Source organism: Cucurbita pepo, chromosome LG19, assembly GCF_002806865.2.
Source record: "Cucurbita pepo subsp. pepo cultivar mu-cu-16 chromosome LG19, ASM280686v2, whole genome shotgun sequence".
NCBI lineage: Eukaryota > Viridiplantae > Streptophyta > Magnoliopsida > Cucurbitales > Cucurbitaceae > Cucurbita > Cucurbita pepo.
In genome coordinates, this window is record NC_036656.1 from 3,111,456 (window position 1) to 3,137,969 (window position 26,514).

Sequence of the window (26,514 nt, forward strand, 5' to 3'; positions counted from 1 at the left end):
CAGATCTTAATACAACCATTCTTCAAGCAATTCAAGGTATGATGGAAATGATGATGGAAGATAGACAAGAAAGAAGGGCGCAACAACAAAGACAAGAACGAACATTACAAGAAGATGAAGGTATAGTAGTACAAGAAAGACAAGTTGATGGTAGATGGAGAGGAAGAAATAACCATGCAACTATTATGCAACCTAGAAGGATGGAAAGAGTACATGAAGATAGAGATGGGGGAGTTAAACTCAAAATCCCGCTATTTTGTGGAACGACAGATTCAGAGGCATACTTGCAATGGGAAAGAAAGATAGAACATATGTTTGATTGCAACACCTATAGTGAAAATAAGAAGATGAGACTTGCTATTGCCGAATTTACCAATCATGCCGGTGATTGGTACCAACATCTCAAATCCGAGAGAAGAAGAAAAGAGGAGGATCCAATAGAGACATGGGAAGAACTTAAAGAAGCCATGAGAAAAAGGTATGTTCCAAAACATTATGAAAGAAATTTGAAAACTAAATTGCAAGGTTTGAGGCAAGGAACAAAAAGTGTGGCGGAATATTATCAAGAGATGGAAACTATGATGGAAAGAGCAAATGTTAGAGAAGAAGAAGAAGATACCATGTCTAGATTCCTTGGAGGTTTGAATCGAGAAATTGCTCATCTTGTTGACAGAAATCCACCACCATATCTGGAAGACATGTATCATTATGCTCTCAAAATTGAAGACCAATTGAAGGAAGAAAAAGAGCATTCAAAAAGGTACACATCACGAACTAACACCTTTTCAAATTCTAAAACTTGGAACAAGGATAGTTTTGTGAATAGAAATGAATCAATGTCACCAAAAGAAAAGTTTGTGGCTGCTAAAAGAGTGGAGGCTGAGAGTTCCATTGGTAAAAAGAATGAAGCTTCAAAGACGGTAAAGGAGAAGTCTAGTTCTATTCAATGTTGGAAGTGCAAAGGGTTTGGACACATGAGCAAAGAGTGTGTTAATAAAAAAGTTATGGTGATAAGGAATGGTATACTTGATTCAGATGATGAATGTGAGGATCATGACTCACAGCTTGTGGAAGAAATCGCAGCATATGATGATGAGTATGTTGAAGAAGGTAATTCCATATCTTTGATCACAAGAAGGGTACTCAATGTTCAAATCAAGGAAGAGAAATTTGAAGATCAAAGGGAAAACTTGTTCCACACAAGATGTTTGGTCAAAGGAAACCCATGCAGCTTGGTGATTGATAGTGGAAGTTGCACAAATGTGGTAAGCAGCTTCCTTGTAAAAAGACTTCAACTTTCTGTCCATCCCCATCCAAAACCATACAAACTTCATTGGTTAACAAACAAAGAAGAAATTAAGGTGAACTCCCAAGCTCTTATTTCTTTTACTCTTGGAAGATATAAAGATGAAGTTCTTTGTGACGTCGTACCAATGCATGCGGGAGACATCTTGTTCGACCGACCTTGGCAATATGATAGAAAGGTAAGATTTGATGGTTTGACGAACAAGTATACTTTTACTTTGTGTGGGAAAAAATTTACTTTACTTCCGTTGTCTCCATATGAAGTACATTGTGACCAATTGAAATTAGGGAAGAAAAGAAAAGAATATGAAGAACAACCGTGGAGAGAAGAAACTAAGGTAAAATAGAGAGATAAGAGTGAAAAAAAGAAGAGAAAAGTGAGGGGCAAATGATGAGTGAAAACAAAGAAAGAAAAAAAAATGATTTTGAGGACAAGAGAGAAAATGTGAGTTTGGTTGTAAGAAAGGGAGAAATGAGGAATATGTTAGCCCAAGAACCAAAATTTGTACTTATGTGCAAAGGAATGTGTTTAGCAATAGAACCAAAAACGGATGATGCTTTACCAAGTGCTTTTAAGTCTATTTTGCTGGAATTCAATGACATTTCCACATGAAGATGCATGTACGGGGTTACCCCCTCTAAGAGGGATTGAACACCAAATTGACTTCGTACTTGGGGCAACTCTTCCAAATATGGCTGCCTATAGGATTAATCTCACCGAGACTAAGGAGATTCAGAGACAAGTAGAAGAACTCATGGATAAAGGATATGTTAGAGAAAGCATGAGTCCTTGTTCGGTTCCTGTGATTTTGGTACCCAAGAAAGATGGCACGTGGAGGATGTGTGTTGATTGTCGAGCCATCAACAAGATAATGGTAAAGTATCTTTTCCTAGATTGGATGACATGTTGGATGAATTATATGGTGCTAATCTGTTTTCAAAAATAGATCTNGATTATCGAAAAAAAAAGAAAGAAAGAAGAATCAGTAGAAAAAAAAATCAGTTCTGAGAAAAAAAAAAAAANCATCAAATTCGAATGAATGTGGCTCGTTATGCCGCTTGGCCTTACAAATGCACCAAGTACTTTTATGAGGCTAATGAATCATGTTTTGAGAGACTATATTGGAAAATTTGTTGTTGTATACGTTGATGATATCCTTGTTTACTCAAAAAGCTTGAATGATCATATTTTGCACGTTAAGAAAATTTTGTTTAAANAGAGTGCCACCAGTACCAGATCTTAACACAACCATTCTTCAAGCAATTCNAAGAAGCTTTTTATGCCAACTTCAACAAGTGCTATTTTTGTCTAGACCAAGTCAACTTCCTAGGGTTCTTAGTGGGAAAGAATGGAGTACAAGTTGATGAAGAAAAGGTAAAAGCTATTAGAGAATGGCCAACACCCACAAATGCAACCGAGGTAAGATCTTTTCATGGTTCTATAGGAGATTCATTAAGGATTTCACTAGCATAGCATCACCATTGAATGAACTTGTTAAAAAGCATGTGAAATTTGAATGGAAGGAAAAACAAGAGAATGCATTCAATGAATTGAAAGATAAATTAACCAATGCACCTTGTCTTGCTTTACCTAACTTTGATAAATCTTTTGAAATTGAATGTGATGCAAGTGGGATAGGCATAGGGGCTGTTTTAATGCAGGAAAAAAGGCCAATCATGTTCTTTAGTGAAAAGCTTAATGGAGCACAACTCAACTATCCGACTTACGACAAAGAGTCATATGCACTTGTGAGGTCTTTGCAAGTTTGGCAACATTATTTGTGGCCAAAAGAGTTTGTTATTCATACGGATCATGAAAGTTTGAAGCACCTCAAAAGCCAAACAAAGTTAAATAGGAGACATGCTAAATGGGTGGAATTCATTGAGACATTTCCTTATGTAATCCATTATAAAAAGGGGAAGGATAATGTGGTTGCAGATGCGTAGTCAAGAAGGTATGCTTTATTTTCTTCTCTTACTGCAAAAATTCTTGGTTTTAAACACATGATTGAATTGTACAAAGTTGAAAAATCTGAATTTTATGATGTGTATATGCAATGTTTAGAAGGGAAACATGTGCTAGATCATATTGTGTTCGATGATATGCTTTTTAGGAAGAGTAAACTTTGTATTCCTAAATGTTCTATTCAAGAGTTACTTGTGAAGGAGGCTCATGGGGGAGGACTTATGGGACATTTTGGAGAATTTAAAACATATAGCATGTTGTGTGAACATTTTTATTGGTTGNAGGAGGCTCATGGGGGAGGACTTATGGGACATTTTGGAGAATTTAAAATATATAGTATGTTGTGTGAACATTTTTATTGGTTGAAAATGAGGAAAGATGTGAACAAAGTATGCAAGCAATGTTTTAAATGTAAGGAGGCTAAGTCTAAGACACAACCACATGGTCTTTACACACCTTTAGATGTTCCTAGTGAACCATGGGTTGACATTAGCATGGATTTTATTCTAGGATTACCAAAGACTAGAAGACACCATGATAGCATTTTTGTGGTGGTTGATAGGTTTAGTAAAATGACACATTTCATTCCATGTAACAAAACAGATGATGCTACCAATATAGCTAATCTATTCTTTAAGGAAGTGGTTAGATTGCATGGTATTCCCAAAACCATTGTTAGTGACAGGGATGTAAAATTTTTAAGCCATTTTTAGAAGGTTTTGTGGGGAAAGTTGGGAACTAAGCTTCTATTTTCTACAACATGTCACCCCAAACCGATGGACAAACTGAGGTTGTTAATAGAACATTAGGAGCCTTACTTAGGTCACTAATTTCTAAAAATCTAAAGTCTTGGGAAGAGACTCTACTTTTTGTGGAATTTGCATACAATAGAGCAATACTTAGCACCACTCAGTGTTCACCTTTTGAGGTTGTGTATGGATTTAATCCTTTAACTTCTCTAGATTTATCGCCTTTGCCACCTAATATGTTTGCTAATGATGCAGCTTCTTCAAGAGTCGAATACATAAAAAAATTTACAAAGACATAAAAGAAAGAATTGAAAACAAAAATAAAAAACTAGACACGCGCAAGAACAAAGGAAGAAAGAAATTGATTTTTAAACAAGGTGACTGGGTTTGTGTTCATCTACGAAAGGAAAGGTTTCCAAGTCAGAGAAAGTCTAAACTTCAACCAAGAGGAGATGGTCCTTTTCAAGTACTAGATCGGATCAATGGCAATGCATACAAGCTAGATCTCAGAGGTGAGTACAATGTAAGTTCAACTTTTAATGTGGCTGATTTGACTCCATTTGATGTAGGGAATGAAAACCTTGATTTGAGGACAAATCCTTTTAAAGAAGAGGAGGATGATATGAATTCAACTGCTGACCCTTTGCATGTACCCGGAGGACCAATTACAAGAAGCAAGGTTAATAAGATTCAAGAGGCCTATACATTGCATCTTCGAAAGCTAGCTAGTGTACAAGTTGAAACAAAGACTTTTGAGCCCAAAAATCTTTATAGCATTGGCATATCAAATCAAGAAGATAATGAAGTAGCTAACATTGGAAAGTAATTAAAAGATTTGTTTTTGGTAGTTGAACTACCCATTAAGACAATTTATGAATACCTTATTTTCTTCAATTTGTATTTAATAGCATTTATTAGTGATTTGTAGTTAGTGGTTGAACTTTATTATGTTAGGGTTAACTTTTGGGTCTATTTAGAGGCATGTAATATTCATGTTTGAGCATGAATTGTTGAATACAAACAAAACTTTGTGTTTTCTTGATACCTTTTTGGTGTTATTCTTTTTCAAACCTTGCTTTAGGTTTGATGTTTAAACCGATTCCATTGAATTAGTTTTGATCAAGCTAATTCTGGAGTGAATTGTCTTGATATCTAAGAGTGATCATCATAGATTCCAAGTTCGATGAAAGAGTCATTTATATTCTAACCAGCTCTTGGTTGGAATCAATCCGTTAAGTTAGCTTTCTCTGTGAACGTTTTGCAAGGATTCTAGAAGGACCTCTAGCTTTGCAAATTCTAGCATTGTAGGCACTTATCATTTGAACCACTCGTATTGAAATGATATCTACAATGGGACTCACATGGATCACAGGTCAAAAAGGTTGATGAAAAAAGGAAAGAAGATAGCATTGGGAGGAAGAAGCAAGAATAGCAAAGTCAATGTCTTGTCGGAAAGCCAAAGACAAACACCCAGGACTTGAACTTCGTTCGGCATAACTCTCAGCTTCGCTTTCGGAAAGCTGAAGAAGAATGGTGTACTCACGCCTCTTCCCCCATCTCCGCCACCAGCTCATTTTACTCCCTTTTTCAAGCGGACATTTTCCCAGGAAAAAGAAATTGATAGAGGGTACAAAGCCAATACCTACTGCAAATACCATCTGACAAATGGTCTTGGCCATAAGACTGATCCGGTGTTTAAGGCTGAAACATGACATCCAAGACCTTATTAATTTAGGGAAAATTNGAATTGTTGAATACAAACAAAACTTTGTGTTTTCTTGATACCTTTTTGGTGTTATTCTTTTTCAAACCTTGCTTTAGGTTTGATGTTTAAACCGATTCCATTGAATTAGTTTTGATCAAGCTAATTCTGGAGTGAATTGTCTTGATATCTAAGAGTGATCATCATAGATTCCAAGTTCGATGAAAGAGTCATTTATATTCTAACCAGCTCTTGGTTGGAATCAATCCGTTAAGTTAGCTTTCTCTGTGAACGTTTTGCAAGGATTCTAGAAGGACCTCTAGCTTTGCAAATTCTAGCATTGTAGGCACTTATCATTTGAACCACTCGTATTGAAATGATATCTACAATGGGACTCACATGGATCACAGGTCAAAAAGGTTGATGAAAAAAGGAAAGAAGATAGCATTGGGAGGAAGAAGCAAGAATAGCAAAGTCAATGTCTTGTCGGAAAGCCAAAGACAAACACCCAGGACTTGAACTTCGTTCGGCATAACTCTCAGCTTCGCTTTCGGAAAGCTGAAGAAGAATGGTGTACTCACGCCTCTTCCCCCATCTCCGCCACCAGCTCATTTTACTCCCTTTTTCAAGCGGACATTTTCCCAGGAAAAAGAAATTGATAGAGGGTACAAAGCCAATACCTACTGCAAATACCATCTGACAAATGGTCTTGGCCATAAGACTGATCCGGTGTTTAAGGCTGAAACATGACATCCAAGACCTTATTAATTTAGGGAAAATTGAGCCACCAAGGGCAAACCGTCCCAATGTAACTATCAATTATCTACCCACTCATGCTGTACCTCCTCCTGCCAATATAAACATGATCGAGCCGACATTGTCGAGTTGAGATCCCTCCCTCCTTATCACGCCAGCCGGAGAAAAGGGGGAAACGGATGATAGAGACATGATTGGAATCTGAGAGACTGACGAGGTTGAGCCCCCACCCCGAGTTCACATGCTCTGGTGGGATGATTTTTATGAAAATATCCCAACCCCCGAACATTACTCCTTTAATGTCCTGCAAGTGATTCATCATTTACGTTTGCTCAACTTCCTTAAACCATTTGATGAAAGCCTTAGTTGCTCGGACCCTATAGACCTCAAACCCCTCCCTGCACGCATCTTTGTGGATGGACTCCGACGAGTTGGATCAATACGACACCAATGATGGTATGGAATTTTGTCATACATGAGGAGGGAGGCCCAACGCATAACCCGTGGGGGAAAAGTATTCAAACCCATGCACATCTGAGATTTGATAACCCAAGTGTGGATACTGACTCAAAAAAGAAATCCTAGGTGGCGGAAAAAGATAATGAAGTAATTCCGCAATTGAATCAGACTCAGGCGAACATTTCCATATGGGGCCTCCTCATGGCATCTAAGAGCCATCGTGATCCTGTCCTATCTATCCCGACTCCCTTGCTGGCATGAAAACAGCTCGAGTCTCATCTCTCTAATCATGGAGAAAATCTTACCTATCCCTAATCTCTTTTGTCAATCAACCTTCCCTGGATTGAAAGAACTTTCCAAGAAATTGGCCGATTGACTTTTCCTTTCTCTTCTTGTTCGGGAGAGTTTCTAAGCAGAATGCCATTGCTCGAAACAAGGGACAAAAACAAAATCACAAGCTTTTGATAAAAAACGAGCAAGAAAAGGCGAAGCGTTCTCTTGGTTTCCCAACCTTCTATGCAATCTTGAATGAAACTTTGTTTTTCAGAATCGCCGTAGATTTTTTGGTAACGATGAATTTGAGTTTTTCTCACACCTGCGTGTCGGAAGAAGTCTTTCTTTTTTGTTTTCCAAATTCTCAACCGGTCTCGAACAATGAATTCCTAATTTCAATTCGAAGCACTTTCGAGTGTGCGCTTTGGAATCTTTTGAAAAAACTGTCGATTCTTCAATGAAAGTGGAACTCCAGCCCGAACAGGGGAGGCGAGAACATCTTTGGCCGTCAGAATCAAATAATAGTTACATCCATGACTCATTAGGAGGATCTCAAAGAGCCCATGACTGCGCAAATAAGAAAAGACCTCTGACTCTTAGGATTAACCATAAGAGAAGGAAGGCCACAAACAAGACTTTTTGGGGAAGAATTTTGAGTTCTCGCTTTTCTGTGGAATAAAATGAGAAAGAAAATAGGTTTCACTCACAATCCCGTAGAAGATCTCAAAGAGGTAACAAACCCAAGATGAGAATGTGATGAGAAAATACCGAATACTAACGAGAAGAATGCTACTAGAAAGACATAACTGATGAAGAATGTCTTCAAAGACCAAGATGATCATGATCCACCCAAAAGAAAATGAAAGATAACTAAAAGAAAGAGGAAAAGCTTATCTCAATGCCCATCAATTTCAGATAGGTGTTCTACTCTAGAGAAAGTGATAGTGGAAATCACTACAACGGGAGTAAGATTCGGATTACCTTGTTGATCGAATATCTCAAGGCAAGAACATTGTTTGAGATTTGAATCACTCCACAAGCAAGATCGATCATGTCTAACTTTAATGATTCTACGTGCAACCTATAAACTACATAGAATTGTAAAGAAACTTAGCATTGGCTAAAGGTGCTTCTTTTACTATATTTTTCAAGTCTACCTACAAATACAATATACATAGCTTTATATAGCCTCAAAATGAAATTATTCAAGACATACCAAGAGTTGTAACATTCATACTTTATGGTCATAATTAACCAGGATGGAAATGTAACCTAAAGTAAATAAAATGTCTTAAAATACATTAATGAAATACAATAACTCTAAATTACTCTAAACTATAATCCACCCAAAATTTATAACAATGAAACTTCATTTTTCTTCAACGTGACATGAATTGAAATATCTTTTGATAATTTCAACAGCATTTTATTCGCATCTTCATTGAAATATATTGTATGATTGATTTCATTTTTCTTCAACGTGACATGAATTGAAATATCTTTTGATAATTTCAACAGCATTTTATTCGCATCTTCATTGAAATATATTGTATGATTGATTTCATTTTTCTTCAACGTGACATGAATTGAAATATCTTTTGATAATTTCAACAGCATTTTATTCGCATCTTCATTGAAATATATTGTATGATTGATTTCATTTTTCTTCAACGTGACATGAATTGAAATATCTTTTGATAATTTCAACAGCATTTTATTCGCATCTTCATTGAAATATATTGTATGATTGATTTCATTTTTCTTCAACGTGACATGAATTGAAATATCTTTTGATAATTTCAACAGCATTTTATTCGCATCTTCATTGAAATATATTGTATGATTGATGTCTCTTGGTTCATATCAGAAAGGATTTCTTGGTTAAGAGTATAATGCTCGAAAACTGTCACGAGCAGGAATTGAACCTGCACCTCTGGAACCTAAAGGATGACCCAAAAAAACTTCCTTTATTCATATCGGGACTTTTGGTAACTCGGTTCATTCGTAAGGAGTACGTTTGGGGAGCATTATACTGACGACCTCCAAAGAGACGGTCTTTTCCTCCGAAATAGGAGTACTGAAGACCGTGACGGAACACTCTATTCATCACAGCATCGAGATCAAATCAGTCTATACCGAGAGGGTTTTCGTGTCCTCCGACATAAGGTGCATGTATTCACTCACGCTGAAACTCAAATAGAACCTCAAACTCCGACTTAAAGAAAAGCATTTCTCAATGCCGCTGGTATAGCTTTAACACTAACTTTTGTTGATAGATAATACCCTACAACCTAAAATCACATCATATAAAATCAGTATATATTTTAGCAATCGCATTGAATTAGAATCTGCCATCCTCATTAATGTGAATGAGGCCCCCAGAGAATGGGATGGGTTCACCTCCCCTATAAGAACGTTCTATGGGTGGGGCCATAAAATGGCATTGATTGAAAATCTCATCCAGAGCTGTATTATACGATCCATCATTATTTTTACTAAAAATGGGGATAAAGATTGAATGTGGTAAGCGAGCATAGTTCTGTTTCGGCAATCGTTTTTCCATTTCATAATCAATATCACCTAAAATTATATTTAATATAATTTCTCCTATGAAAATCATTGGTGGAAAGCAACTGCGAAGAGAGTAAACTCTATCCATATTATCAACAATGGGCAAGTTGCAAAAACATTAGATCAAATCAACAACTTGTTCATTCTTCAAAATAGTTTTGACTTTCTCAAAAAAGTCTAGATCTGGGGAAGGTGATAGCAGAATTCGAGCAATTAAGTCGAAGAAGTGTTTTCACACCCCTCCACTCTTGGATTGTTAAGTGGTAATGAGATTGGGAATCCAATCCTTTCTCTTTATATGTAGAGAAAGAAAATTTGAAAAAATGGGAAGATCTACCCAATTCATCAATTAAGATAGCACCGTCAGCATCAATAACCACATGGTCTTTTCTGTTAGAGGGACCAACAGAAAAGGTAGGTGTCGAATTCGACCCGGGGAATCTCCATATTCTATAACTAAGCGTAGTGGTAAAAGTTGTATCTACCTGATATAAGTGAATTTTGTAATCCAAGAAGCTCAATTTTCGAGAGATCATAGTCATCGCCATAATTTTGCTTAAAGACAGAGTTAACATCATTGAGTTTAAATATCAAACTATAAAGAGAATAATTTTGATCATCATCCATTGTTTTATTAATAGAGTAACATCTATTTGTTTGAGGTAAGAAAAATGTATCTATCATTAGTTGATTCATCCTTAGTTGATTCTTCATTTGTTTCTTCTATAATTCAATATAAACACCATGTGGCCGAAACAAACTTAGTAAGTGCAAGAACTAAGATTATTGTGCCTATCATGATCTAATATATTTTTTTATTAAACACTGGCTTTGGATTTATTTGGAGAGGATCAAAGGTGTTAAGGGGTAAGATCTCCCTAACAGTTTTATTGAGTGTCTCCCCGCATGGGCAAGGGCTACTAACAGTAGAATGGGTGGCGCACACTTTAGACTGATATGTATTTGAGATCACTTGATTTAAGAATTTGAAGTTTGGGCTTGTCCAAGCAAATGGATGCTCATTAAGTGGCACGGGGTAAGATAGACCCATAGGGTAAACCAAAAGATAATAGAAAGAACGAGAATGAAGCGTAGGTCTCTGATATACACGTATAGAGTTTAATGCATCAGAAAGTTTAAACCTCTGTATTCTCTCATTTTTCCCGAATACATCAGCTAGCCCAACTTCTTACTCAATCTACATGATAGTGGTAACCAATCACCATTGATTTTGATAGGAAAGTAATTACCATCAGATTTTGACCGAAAAGCTATTCTTAACTGTCAAAGGTTGCCAAGGTGCAATAGTATATTCAACCCTTGTTTCATCATTGAAATTGTATATAAAAGAATGGTTCCCGAGGCATTATCCTAAATTACAAACATTCGTAGCTTTTTCTTATAGTCTGGACAATGCAATAAATCTTTCATTTTCATGAGACTTGTCCCATTTCCAATCAATTTATGCTAGAGTGGATGACTCGAATAGCTCGTAGCATGATGTTGTATCTATGGTTTCTGAGATGCAATTTCCAAAACAATGTATTCATAATATAATCCAAAATGCAAATAGAATCGAATTTGATTTTGAATGTTCTTCTTTCTCGAAAAGCACTAAGTTACAAAGTTACTCATTTCCCTCCCTGAGTTTGCTCAATCTCAACGCTTCTTTTTTCTTGCTCTTCTAAATCCAATTCTGGCCTACGGTAACGTAATCAGATTTCATCTCCACAATTCTTTTTTTCTATGAAAGCAGTAAAGTTGAGTTCAAAATTCTACCTTATTCCATGAGATCTAGAAGCACTTCTTCAACTTCTCTCTCTCTCCTCCCATTGGTTTTTTTTTTATTTTTTTTAATGATTGAAAAGGGGAATGCAGGCCTTCCTTATCAGTTGTTGCTCGATCGAAAGGATATAAAAAGACATACGAAACCTTAGCTTCACTGACTTTCTGATGTATAACCTTTGCCGCGACATTAGTGGCTTAGCTCTCCGCGCTTCCCACAGACTTTTTTTATTATAAAGAGAGAGTGAGGGGGCGGTAAGGAAGATTGGTCTGTTCCACAAAGCTGAGCTTTTTGGTTTGCTTCCTTGGCCTTCCTACCAGCCTGCCTCCTTTCTCTTGATGGAATATAATAATGCCCGAGCTCCTGCTTTACTTGCGTTCTTCACCGGCGCTTGTCAGGGCTGTCTCACTTATCCCGTTCCTAAGGTAAGGAGTCCTTTGTGTGTTAGAATATTTACGGGAATGAATCGCATATGTTGGTTGAGAATTGCTCGAGAATTCATTGATAGTGACTTTGCCAGGTTCTAGGGGTTCCCCCCTTCTTTATTTGTCGATCAAGCTGCTTTCCCTCATTCCACTTGCCAGCCCTCTTCACGAACTAGTACAATCGATGCCACAGAGATAGCCAACTCAATTATCAAAGAAATAAGGAAACGAGTGACAATTTGGCACCAGATATCCGGAGGTGTGGAAAGAGCTGCTGTGAAAAGCGAAAAAACCATAAAAAAACGATGATTGTTCGTGAAGGTTTCTGAGTTCTGGAAAACAGATCACAGTTACAGGTACCTGAGAGCATACCAATAGAATGAACGAAATACGAACCGTTAACATAATATGGTCATAGATCTTAGGTCGTAACTTGAGAATGAGCAAATTTGTTGATGTTGCACCCATGAAGTATGGAAAGGGCCAAACATTGGGAAGAGTTAGGAACAGGAATAAGGAGAAGCGAGAACCACTTAAATAGAGGAATCGATTGTATTTTGTCCTTTGTTCTCCATAGCAATTGGGGATCAAAAAGCCCCAAATTTGAGACTTATTAAAGGAAAGACGAAGTAAGAGCATGCTATTGAAGACATTGCAAGATNTAACGTCTAATTGAAGACTTTAAACGCTTTTGCTATTTGGAAGAGCTTTCAACATAGAGTGGAGACTCCATAACGTACACAAAGAGTAACTGATCAATGAATATCGTCCTCATTATGGTCTTGTTCCCCACAACAATGGATAACTCAAACTCTTACCTTGACCAGTTTGTAGTGGAAAACCTCGATGACGTAATCGTTTATAGTCAGTCACAGGAGGTTTGAAAACCGGAGTACAGTGTTATGAGTGTAGCAGGAAAAGAAGTTGTACGTGAAACTGATAAGGCAACCCTAATCCTCAGCCCAACGATCCAAGCNTGTTGATTGTGTACAAACAAAACACGAGTCCAAAGGCAGGGTAAGAAAGGGTTTAGCTAATGGAGATATTAACTCTTCCGGGAACCAGTAATGCGTAAATTGTTTCAAACCAAGACCAATCAACATCCGAACGAAACAGATTCAAACTTCTCCTAGAATAGTTTCCTGTGCGAAATGAAATTCATAGGAGACAGTTGAGTAATTCAAAGGATATATATAAAGATAGGATTAGATTCATTTTAATAAGAAAGAAAAACAAATAGGAGTGATTATATATCAAAATTGCATCACTACATCGCTTTTTTGTAGATATATTGAGTTGATAGCTTGGTACCCAAAATCAATGATTGTGNGAAGTAATTAACACCTCCTTATACGAGATGTGGATCAACCAAGAGATAAGGCTAGAATTAGATTACCTCTNATATATAATTCATGTATTGAACTACCAAGGAAGAAATTGTTGGGGTATAGGGCACAAAAGAGTTTCCATTAAATTTCGATAAAAACATAAAAGAAAAAAAAGAAAAAAACAGACAGGAACCCTTTGATTCTCTAAGCAAGCTGATTTTGAGTTATTGTTTCAGCATCCTAGTTCTCTTAATGGCTCGGATACCATAAAAGAAAATTGAGAAAAAGACCTTAAAGAGAGAAAGAAAACCATTTTCAGGAGACAAACTCCACTGGTGAATTACTTTCCTCCCCTCTTCTTTTCTTCATTCCATACATTCCTCTTTTAAAGAAAGAAGTAAAAAAAAAAAAAAAAAAAAAAAAAAAAAAAAAAAAAAAAAAAANTGTTCTAAATTGAGTCACTCCACAATCGAACTTGATCAAGGCTTGATTGAATGGCTCGGGTGCAATTCTACCACAAGAATTGATTGAAACTTAGAAATGGCAAATATGATGCTCGGAGTTCTAAGGGAAACGTTTCAATTTGAGATCTCAATTACATTCATCCACGAATCTGAATTTTACATAACATATTGTAGGTATTTATAGTCTCCCGACAAAAGACGTTTGTGGACGAGATTTATTCCCGATCCCCTTTAATCTCCACAAAAGAATAAATCAAATTGACCATTTGACTTTTAAATAATTTATGAAATTAAAAATAATTCTTTCTAATAAATGTTGATGTGCTTGAGTGGCTAATGCAACAAGATCAAAATTAATTGAGCTCTCTACGCATAGGTTTGAATTCTAAGCTCTCTACCGTGATTCTTATCCTCTTCCCCCTCTTCTTGTCTCTGCTTCACTAAGCTCTCTACCGTGATTCTTATCATCTTCCCCCTCTTCTTGTCTCTACTTCACTCACAAAAATATTAGAAAAATTTTGTTTCATAAAGTGTATTAAATCCATAAACTACTTCTTATCATGTCTCACTCTCCTTGTCTACTTCACTCACAAAAATATTAGAAAAATTTTGTTTCATAAAGTGTATTAAATCCATTTGGAGCTCTCTACTGTGATTCTTATCATCTTCCCCCTCTTCTTGTCTGCTTCACTCACAAAAATATTAGAAAAATTTTGTTTCATAAAGTATTAAATCGATTTGGAACACCGTGATTCTTATCCTCTTCCCCCTCTTCTTGTCTGCTTCACTCACAAGAATATTAGAAAATTTTTGTTTCATAAAGTGTATTAAATCCATAAACCACTTTAAAAAAATTGACAATAGGTCCATTTGGAACACCGTGATTCTTATCATCTTCCCCCTTTTCTTGTCTGCTTCACTCACATAAATATTAGAAAAATTTTGTTTCATAAAGTGTATTAAATCCATAAATCACTTAAAAAAAAATGAATTAGCAGCATGCAACCAAGAACAAATTTCATAGATATATTAGTCCAAGGTTTGTTAGGTACATTCAGATGAGTGTATATTTAGTTTCTTTGCGTTTAAAACATTTGCTACAAAACTTATGGACATCGTGTTTTATCTTCGGCCAAAAGAAGTGTTTATGCAACATCTTATAAATTGTATTAATCCTGAGATGTCCCATTAAGGCACCCCCATGTGAAACAAATAATAATCATCCATAGCTTTTTTTTTGCAAGACGCATAAATAGTTCTGAAATCTTGGACATCTCTATATAATTCGGCAATATGCTCAAGTTCAAGAATTTTTGCACTAAAGAGATTGTACCTTTTAGATAACACATTAGCTACCATATTATCATTACCTTGCTTATATTTGATGACATATGAAAATGTTTCAATAAATTCCACCCACTTTGCATGTCTACGATTCAGTTTGCTTTTACCCTTCACGTACTTTAAGCTTTCACGATCAAAATTGATCACAAATTCTCTAGGAAATAAGTAGTGTTGCCACACATGCAATAGATGAACTAAATCAAATAATTCTTTATCATAGATAATATATTTCAATGTTGGCACATTTAGTTTTTCACTAAAATATATTAAGTGCTTTCCATCTGGAATTAAAACAATACTTATGCCCAAACCACCTACATCACATTCAATTTCAATAGTTTTATCAAAGCTAGCAAAAACAAATAATGGTTTGCTTAATTTCTTCCTAAGAAAATTGGATGCATTTCTCTTGCATTTCTCCCCATTTAAAAACAACATTATTTTTCATTAGTACCATAGCTGCAATGGTGTAGCTATGGTACTAGAATCGTTTATAGATCTTTTATAGAAGCTAGCTAACCCATAAAAACTTCTGATTTTACTTGCACTTTTTGGTGTTAGCAAATCTCTGATGACTTTAACTTTCTTTTTATCTCCTACTACTCTGTTTTTACCAACTATAAAGCCACGAATTTTCTTCATGCAAAAGCTACACTTATTAAAATTAAATTTCTCCCTTGTATGTCGGGTCAAAACTAACTTAACATGTTCCACATGTTCAAGCAAAATCTTCAAATAAATTATAATATCATCAATATAAACAAGATGCTTTTTCAGATATTTTACCAAAACATTATATATTAAGCGCATAGGTGTACTAGTAGCATTAGTTAACCCAAAAGGCATAACAAGCCACTCATACAATCCAAACTTAATTTCGAAAGTTGTTTTCCATTCATCGCCTACAAGCATTCTAATTTGATGATATCCAGATTTCAAAATAATTTTTATAAATGAACACGAATCAGGCAATAAATCAAGCATATCGTCTAGCCTAGGAATAGGATGTCGATACTTTACCGTAATTTTGTTGATGACTCTATTATCCATGCATATGCGCCAAGTTTCATCTTTCTTTGACACTAATAAGTCTCGTATAGAACGTAGACTCAAACTTTCTGATACATAGCCCTTCTCCATGAGCTCCTCCACTTGCCTTTAAATTTCTTTTGTCTCGGTTGGATTGACTCGATAAGCTAGCTTATAAGGAATGACAGTCCTTGGAATGAAGTCTATTTTGTTCGGTACCTCTAATGGGAGGTATTTCTTTATCTTGAAACATGTCTTCAAATTCCTGTAAAAGAGATTGAAAAATACTAGACAAAGCCAAGTTGTTATAGTTAGAGACCAACAATCCTCCATTGTACATAAGTACAAAGATCGATTTTTGTGAAAACCTTCTCACCTCTCCAATTATAGCCAAATAACTATCTCTTCCTTTTTTCTTCAATTTTATCTCTTTTTTTCTCTTTGATTTTTCTCTATTTTTTCACTCAACTCTTGTTTTTCTTTTAACTCTTTTTCCTCAAACTCTTTCGTTCTTTCCTCCAACTTTAATTGATCAGCAAATACATTTGCAAAACTCAAAGGTACAAGAGTGGTTTTTCTACCATCTTTTACAAAAGAATACCTATTCAAATAGCCATCATACATAACCCTCCTGTCAAATTGCCATGGTCGACCAAGCAATATGTCTCCAACATGCATTGGTAACACATCACAAAGAACTTCATCTTTATAATTTCCTAAAGTAAAAGATATTAAAGCTTGGGAAATTACCTTCATTGTTCCACTATCATTGAGCCATTGAAGCTTGTAAGGTTTAGGATGATCTTGAGTTGGAATTTGCAACTTCTACTACATTGGTGCAACTTCTACTATCAATGATAAGACTACAAGCAGTCTCCTTGACTAAACACCGCGTGTGAAATAGGTTGTCTCTTTGATCATCAACATCATTCTCCATAACTTGAGTTTTAAGGAGTCTTCTTGTAATAAGTGCCAAATGAATACCATCTTCTAGTTTCCCCTCATTCTTCTGGACTTCTTNTAATAAGTCTCGTATAGAACGTAGACTCAAACTTTCTGATACATAGCCCTTCTCCATGAGCTCCTCCACTTGCCTTTAAATTNTAGGAACAACCGTGTTTAACACACAAAGGTAGGTTATTTGGGAAAGTGACTAATTTCTGATCAAGATAGGTAATATGGATAAAGCAATTCTNGTTCGGTACCTCTAATGGGAGGTATTTCTTTATCTTGAAACATGTCTTCAAATTCCTGTAAAAGAGATTGAAAAATACTAGACAAAGCCAAGTTGTTATAGTTAGAGACCAACAATCCTCCATTGTACATAAGTACAAAGATCGATTTTTGTGAAAACCTTCTCACCTCTCCAATTATAGCCAAATAACTATCTCTTCCTTTTTTCTTCAATTTTATCTCTTTTTTTCTCTTTGATTTTTCTCTATTTTTTCACTCAACNTAAATAAACGTGCAAATGATTTTTAAGAGGACAATAAAAACAAAGTGGAGAATAAGAACAAAGTGGAAAGATAATGAAGAACGGTGGAAATGGCAGCAAGAAAATAAATGGACAGATTTAAAGAAATGATAAACAATAGCGGAAATTAGAGATAAAATCAATTCTAGAGTCGGCCACAAATATGTAANATAATTTCCTAAAGTAAAAGATATTAAAGCTTGGGAAATTACCTTCATTGTTCCACTATCATTGAGCCATTGAAGCTTGTAAGGTTTAGGATGATCTTGAGTTGGAATTTGCAACTTCTACTACATTGGTGCAACTTCTACTATCAATGATAAGACTACAAGCAGTCTCCTTGACTAAACACCGCGTGTGAAATAGGTTGTCTCTTTGATCATCAACATCATTCTCCATAACTTGAGTTTTAAGGAGTCTTCTTGTAATAAGTGCCAAATGAATACCATCTTCTAGTTTCCCCTCATTCTTCTGGACTTCTTCAACTAGATCATTGATCTCCCCTCCATTTTTCTCGTCTTGGTTGATGATTGTACAAACAGTAGTTTTATATGCTTAGGACCTCACACACTCAACTCACTAATTTTACACTTAGGAACAACCGTGTTTAACACACAAAGGTAGGTTATTTGGGAAAGTGACTAATTTCTGATCAAGATAGGTAATATGGATAAAGCAATTCTGATAATAGCGAGCTATTCAAGACAATCAAGACAAGGTAATTATGTAGTAACAACAAAATAAAACAAGAAATGAACAAATAAATAAGGGACAAAGATATTTTTGGATATAATTGCACACGGAAAAAAATGAATTCCAAAGAGAATGGTCGTGAAGATCGAACACAACAATTCCAGATTTATATGCTTTAGGGAAAAATGAGAATTGAAATTTATTTGATCTTTAAATAAACGTGCAAATGATTTTTAAGAGGACAATAAAAACAAAGTGGAGAATAAGAACAAAGTGGAAAGATAATGAAGAACGGTGGAAATGGCAGCAAGAAAATAAATGGACAGATTTAAAGAAATGATAAACAATAGCGGAAATTAGAGATAAAATCAATTCTAGAGTCGGCCACAAATATGTAAACCTCCGCTCTGATACCAAATTGATAAGGCAACCCTAATCCTCAGCCCAACGATCCAAGCTTTTGTTGAAGCAAGAACCCTTGAATCAAAGTAATTAACACCTCCTTATACGAAATTTGGATCAACCAAGAGATAAGGCTAGAATTAGATTATCTCTTGCGATCGATGATCTAAGAACAAGATTTGGAAACCTTGTTCTAAATTGAGTCACTCCACAATCGAACTTGATCAAGGCTTGATTGAATGGCTCGGATGCAATTCTACCACAAGAATTGCTTGAAACATAGAAATGACAAATATGATGCTCGAATTTCTAGGGAAACGTCTCGATTTGAGATCTGAATTACATTCATCAACGAATCTAAATTATACATAACATATTGTGGGTATTTATATTCTCTCGACAAAAGACCTTTGTAGACGAAATTTATTCCCGATCCCCTTTAATCTCCACAAAAGAATAAGTCAAACTGATCATTTGACTTTTACATAATTTATGAAATTAAAAATAATTCTTTTTTAACAAATGTTGATGTGTTTGAGTAGCTAATGCGATGGGTTCAAAATCAATTGAGCTCTCTACGGGTAGGTTCGAATTTTGTTGTTGACATTTTTGAATCGACATTTTTTTAATCTTCTTGACAATAGGTCTATTTGGAACACCGTGATTCTTATCAGAAACGGTGCAAAGACGAAAGTGCTATTTCTTGGCCATTGGATCAGCAAGGGTGTGATTCAGATGGATCAAGAGAAGATCAGGTCTATTGTGGACTGGGAAGTGCCGAAGAAGGAGAGAGCAGGTAGCTGTGGTGAGGATGCTCGAAGCCATTTTAGATACAACAAGAACAGCTCAGAGGAGTAGAAAGTTGCCATAACTTAAGGTGGGTTTGCTTTCTAACTAGCCATAGTCTGCCTTTTTGCAAACTTGTTTTAGGGGGAGAGCACCAGGACGGACGACGTCAAGGAGAACAAACGCCATCAGTTTCGAGCGCGAGGCCTGTAGAGCTTCAAGCAAAGGAGATAAGAAAAGGCTCAACAGGGTTGATCCAGAAATTGTAATGAATGTGGAGGAGTGGGGCATTTTGCTCGTACTGTCCCATCCCAATTTTCCGACGGACGAATGTTGATTGGAGAGTGCGGAATAGACCAACTGAAGATGGAAGAGTGAACGTTGTGGATCCTAGAGCCCAAGAAGGAAGCTCTCAAGGTCAGTTCAAGTCGGAACCATAGCGGGGGTTCTGAAGCTTAGGAGAGAAGAAAGTTTCGCTGTCGTTAGATTTGTGGCAACGTGAGCCAACGTTAGCAAAAAGGATGAGGAGATGGAAGGCAGTATTCCAAATCTATGTCGAAATTGGCCTGTGCAAAGACGATCATTGATGCTGGGAGTTTGGATAATATAGCGTCCACGGGGATGGTGGATCAGTTACGACAGCTACCCTTTTAAGCTTTTAAGTCAGGGGGCTTTGACTCTAGAAGAGCGCTATCGAATCAGACCAAAAAGGGCATGAGCTGTAGGCTTTTTTATAGATGTTGAAGAGGTGAGTCAGGGGTGAGAAGGTGCCCCTGGAGCTGGGGAAGTGAAAGTCGGACGTCTGGTGTGATGTCGGACGTATTACATATCTTACTTAGAAGTCCATGGTAATCCAAGTAGGGTGTTACCTGCGTAGGGAGAAGACCGGTTGACTTTTAACAGCCAACGCAGTTATTGCCATCATCAGATTTTGGTTGGGTAAGGAGAAAACGTGTTGATATACCATTTCTAGACGTGGTGAAAGAGTCCATAGAATGCTATGCCTTGATAGCAAAGGCAACTAGTAGAGCCGATGCGAGGATCGGTGGTATGTCGTAGCTTTAAGAGAGAGGGGCGGAGTCTAAACTACCACTACTACTATACCACAGGAACTCCGCGAGTGTATTAGTTGATTGACGAGACTGAGACTTTGATAAGAAAAAGAAAATAGCTTAAATCATAAGAGAATCAAGGTTCAACCAGAGAAGGGCCCAATCATTGATGGAATGCTCCACAAGAAAGACTAGGTATTCTATTCAAGTGAATGGGTTTCGAGAGCATTCCATTAGTTTTTGGCAACTTTCACTTTTAACCCGATTCACTACCTACGTGCCCTTTACGCCTAGTCATTACGAAGAACACATGCCCCCCAGTCTTACTGCGGCTGTTGGCACGAAGTTAGCCGAGGCTTCTTCCTCAAGTCCTGTCATGATCCCGCACTCGACGAAAGAGCTTTAAAAGCGGCACTGCCCTTCTTTACTCACGTGATATTGCTGGATCAGGCTTTAGCTCATTGTCGAAGATTCCCCATTGCTGCCCCCGTGGGAATTCGGGCCGTGTCTTAGTCCCAGTGTGGCTATTCATCCGAAAAGACCAGCTAAGCATCATTGGCTTGGTCTGCCTTTACCTGACCAACGACCTAATACTATGCAGATTCATCAAACAGTGTTTTTTTTATCTTGATTCAAGATTTGGCCTGAACTGTTCGGTAGATTCCCACGCATTACGCACCTGTTCGCCACTTTGTTCTCAACTGTTCCCACCCCTTTTGAAAGGCGAGACAAGCTACCTTTAGCTAGGAGCCTGTTTTCCTTCTACCTAGCTCCCCGAAAATAACGTTCGACTTGCATGTGTTAAGCTCAAGGCAAGAACATTGTTTGAGATTCGAATCACTTCACAAGCAAAATCGATCATGTCTAGCTTGAATGACTCTTGTTGATCAAATATCTCAATGCAAGAACACTTGTTTGAGATTCGAATCACTCCACAAGCAAGATTGATCATGTCGAGCTTGAATGATTCTACATGCAACCTAAACTACATAGAATTGCAAAGAAATTAGCCATTAACTAAAGAAAGCATGAATATATATATTTTTTACTACATTTTCCAAGTCTACTTAAAAATACAACATACGTGGCTTTATATAGTCTCAAAATGAAACTAGTAAAGACATTGCAAGAGTTGTAACATTCATACTTAATGGCTATAATTAATCATTATGTAATTGTAACCTAAAGTAAATAAAAAGTCTTAAAATACATTAATGAAATACAATAACTCTAAATTACTCTAAATTGTCATTCACCCAAAATTTATAACATGAAACTTCATTCTTCTTCAATGTGGCATGAATTGAAATATCTTTTGATAATTTCAACAATATTTTCTTCACATCTTCAGCATATTGTATGATTGATGTCTCTTGGTTCATATCACGAGCATAAACAATAACCTTTTTTTTAGAATACTAGCAGGGGCCTAGAAAACGAAAAACTTGTTTGATTCATTTTCCACGTAGGGAAGCATAATAGGAAAGCAGTCCCTTACCTTTCCTGATTTAAGGCTTTAAGGCGGTGATAAGCTGAGAGAAAGAGATTCCTCTTGCTTGGTGGGGGACTACCTCGGGAATGAATGGACATGACCTTTCGTATTCTAGGATCGAAGAGCCGGGGGAAAGCCTTCACAAACCAAGGTTAGATAATCATTCCATTGATAATGCGTGCAGTGATTGATATAGGGTCCGTGTGCTGGTTCTTCGGATCATAGAGGGGGTCTTCCCATTAGTCAGGGATATACTTGTTTTGTATCCGAATTCACCTAGGGAGAAATTTCTTCAGCGGATGTCGAGTCAGTTCAAAAGTCAGTCCCCACAGGAGCATAAACAAAGCGAGCAAGGCTAGTAGTAGATCCAAGATCAGTACCCTTCTGAGTTCTATACCTAGCAGGAGCAGCAGAAACGAAGGTTGAAGCATCACTAGAGACATAGGTGGGAACATATGATCCACCAGTAGCATCTAAGTAAGCTGCATACCTTCCTGCAACCGCTTCAGTCGTTTCTGTTGATGGAGCAGTTAATTAAGCACTTGAAGTTGACCAATAATGATGCTGGTAGATCTGCTACCTACACCTTTGCTTGCCTTTCTGCTGATGCCTATAGCTTTCCCCCTTTGCCGGGTGGTATCACTCTCTAAATGTTGGGTCTACTTTTGCTGAAACTACTTGTTTATGGTAAACCATAGGAACTACTGCATCTGGCTCTACCACCGATGGATCATATGCAGCTCTAGCCTCTGCTAGCTCTAACTAATCTGTTTTCTCTCGATTTTCAAGTCTGCAAGAGAGATGATGTTGGTATTCGAGCTAAAGCTCCTAGAATTACTCCCAATAAAGGCACTCGAGCAACTAGTTGATGTTAAGCATTTCAAACAACTAAGACTAATATTTACCCTTATGACATTTAACTGGTATTTACCCTTATGGCATTTAACTGACATTCTACCATTGAAAGAGAAGATACTTGCATTCGAACTAATACAAAGATTGAAGAATTGCTGGTACTAGCAATTCTTTCCTTTTTTCTTATTAAGAGAGAATGTTGAAGGCAAGTAAAGCACTAAGACAAAGAAGCAATAAGACAAGTTTAAGACAACCTAGCTCTGATACCAAATGATATGTGGAAATCACTACAAGGGGAGTAACATTCAGATTACCTTGTTGATCGAATATCTCAAGGCAAGAACATTGTTTGAGATTCGAATCACTCCACAAGCAAGATCGATCATGTCTAGCTTGAATGATTCTTCTTGATCAAATATCTCAACGCAAGAACACTTGTTTGAGATTCGAATCACTCCACAAGCAAGATTGATCATGTCGAGATTGAATGATTCTACATGTAACCTAAACTACATAGAATTGCAAATAAACTTAGCCATTGACTAAAGAAAGCATAAATGCTCCTTTTACTATGTTTTCCAAGTCTACTCACAAATGTAACATACATGGCTTTATATAGTCTCAAAATAAAACTATTAAAGGCATTCCAAGAGTTGTAACATTCATACTTAATGGCCATAATTAACCATTATGTAATGGTAACCTAAAGTAAATAAAAAGTCTTAAAATACATTAATGAAATACAATAACTCTAAATTACTCTAAATTGTAAGCCACCCAAAATTTATAACATGAAATTTCATTCTTCTTCAATGTGGCATGAATTGAAATATCTTTTGATAATTTCAACAATATTTTCTTCACATCTTCATTGAAGCATATTGTATGATTGATGTCTCTTGGTTCATATCACAACCGGTGGGCAAGTAATGGCACCTTAGAAAAGGCGGAGGTATACCCTGAAACACAAAGCTTATGGAGATTTCACTGGCTTTGTTAGTGAGAGCTAACTTTAAGGCTAACTAGCGAGTAGTTGCATAAAGTAGTCAGTCACTAGGTTCAGCAGTATATTCTTTTGATCCAAATGCACCTCCGTACTTCCATTCGCCATCAACAGGCCTAAGTTGGCCTAGTAGCTTTCATTTTCCCGTATGAGTAGCGTTCTTTCTTACTTCTGTCTGTTATTCGTGCCATTTTCAGTAGTTCCTTAGCTTAGTCAAGTAGGGATGGGGGGCTAATAAGCCGTAAACAAGCATTATATGAATGAATCCAGGGCGTAAGTCAGAATCTCAGTCTTTTCCAAGCCATCAAGTGCCGTCAATCTGATTATCTAGTCTTTTTATTATGCAAGTGTTCTCTTCTCTACTCGCAGCCTGACTCTGCTGCTCGGCCTAAGGAAAAGTTAGACTTGTCATCAACATTGGTAACAGGTTTCTCTTTAGGTAAGTACTGAAAAATGGAAAGGGAGTCCGAACTGTGCATTTCTGTAGGAGTAGTTAAGAAAAAAAGCTGTGATTGGTAATGTTAATATCATACTAATAGGATAAAACACTTACTAGCCGCGCTTATTTTAAGAATCCCATATTGCTGCACTTACTGATTTAATCACAGCTGATACGCATTCAATTGTCAATAGAACACTAGTTAATTGAACTGTTAGCAAATTCGTACTCCTAGTGGCCTATTCTAACGTAGCTGATTCTAAACTAGCCGATGAAATTGCAACTACTTTGAAAAAACAGCCTATTTAGGTTATGTAAAGAGACTGGCTTTCCAGAAAGGTTAATGCCCTAGGAACTCATCCCCAATTTCCATAGATGGAGGGGCGAACTCCTCAACAAAAGAGGTGACATCTACTTTTACTTACTTTGGATACTCACTCAGGCCTTTAAAGGATGGGCAAATACTGAAACGAGTTTGAGCGGATCATCCAAGTCTTCCTTTTTGGCCTTGGAAGTTTCAGGATCTATCTTTCTAGTAAGGCTGGACGTAATATCCACTTCCCCTTGTGGAGGGAAGTGGGATGTGAAAGGTACAAAGAAAAGTGAACCTAGAATCTTGTCTGACTTACTAGACACCTAACATCCGTCAAAGCTAAAAAATCCTCCTGCCCAGCTACTAGACTAGCTCTGTCTCCAATAGTTCTTGTTTAAGTGCCAACAACCATCTCATTCAAAAATCCAGCTATGTTTAAGTTACCATCTACATCAGTGTCAGAGAGAGCTTCGTCTTCTTACAAAGTGATACCGCACAAGGAAAAAATTTCGTCACATCTGCTGGGTTTAACAATCTCTCTTATTGGACAAAAACATGGCTATGTCCCTTCCTCTGGATATGAAAATTAGTAATCTTGATGTGTAGATCGGTTCCACTTACGGCTGAGGAGAGTGAAGAGCCTTCTGCGGTATTCCTTCTAGCAGTATTCCTTTAAGCCTTATCCATCCTAGGAGATGCAGATGATGGAAATGGAGATAGTGAAGATATAGGAGAGCACGAATAGCTTTCTATGGGGAAGGTGATGTCTTATAAGGACTAGCCCTCTAGCCTTCTTGCCTTCTAGGAGACGATATAGCAGTCTTAGTCCCATCATCACCCAACATTCTACTTTATGCTCTGTCAATAGCATCGGATACAACAACTGGAAGCGAACCTCTCAGTAAGCCTTGAAGAGTGAATTGTCTTAGGACGACTTGCTTCCCTCTTGCTTCTTCCTTCTAGTAAGATTCTGTCTTTCCTTCTTCCTTTAGAGACCTCAAGTGCTACCTATTTCTCGATTATCTTTTGATTCATTCTTTCCTTCAGGCCTGGTTTTGAAGAAAGAGAATAAGGGATAAGACTATGACTTAGCGTCAAGGCTAATAGCCGTACCAGAAAGCTATCCGGAATAACCAGACCTACCATCATTCACTGCATTGGTCCCAAACTTCTTTTTTGATTCAGGGAGTATTTCCTAGTCCACACCTTGGAATTTGAGACTGGATATCTTAGTAAAATGAAGAAGTGCTGGGCTTAGACCCAACTGTGGTCAATCTTCAAGTTCGATTCATTTTCACGGGAAAACAAAGTTCAACCTCAATATCGAAAGTAATGGTATAGGAAGAAGAAGAGGATGAGAATGAGGAAGTAGAGAGCAACCAATCTCTTGTAGTGGAGTTGAGACCTTTATATCTTTCTTGTTCCTCGATTTCTCTTTCAGCGGTTTTGAGAATAGGAGAAGAAAGGCGGAGGTGCCTGCTTGTCAAAGCATAGTTCTTATCCTTCTGGTAGCCAATCAGAATGAACCCAGAGCTATCAGTGACATCAGCCTTTGAAAATGGATAAATGAGCCTTGCTTTACTAACCTCGCATCGAGTAAGTTTGGCTTTTGTCGACATCGTCCTGGTCCACCCCAAAAAAGGTCAATCGAACAAATATAAGAGCTTTCTCTTCCTTGATATAGCCGATTCTACTACCTCTTACCGATTTACTGATCACATGCTGCTTATCAGAGTAGAAGCTGTATCACTAATAATGGATGTTTGAACATCTTTAGGAGTTGAGTAAGAGCCCATCATCTCCTTCTTCAATGAGAGAGGACTCCACCCTACACGGTATGGTTTGTTA

General features: G+C 37.0%; 1 pseudogene; it reads left to right on the forward strand.

Annotated features, from left to right (window-relative positions):
• Nucleotides 1–200: 200 nt before the first annotated feature.
• On the forward strand, nt 201–19,849 carry LOC111781644 (annotated as a pseudogene).
• The last annotated feature ends 6,665 nt before the right edge of the window (nt 19,850–26,514 follow it).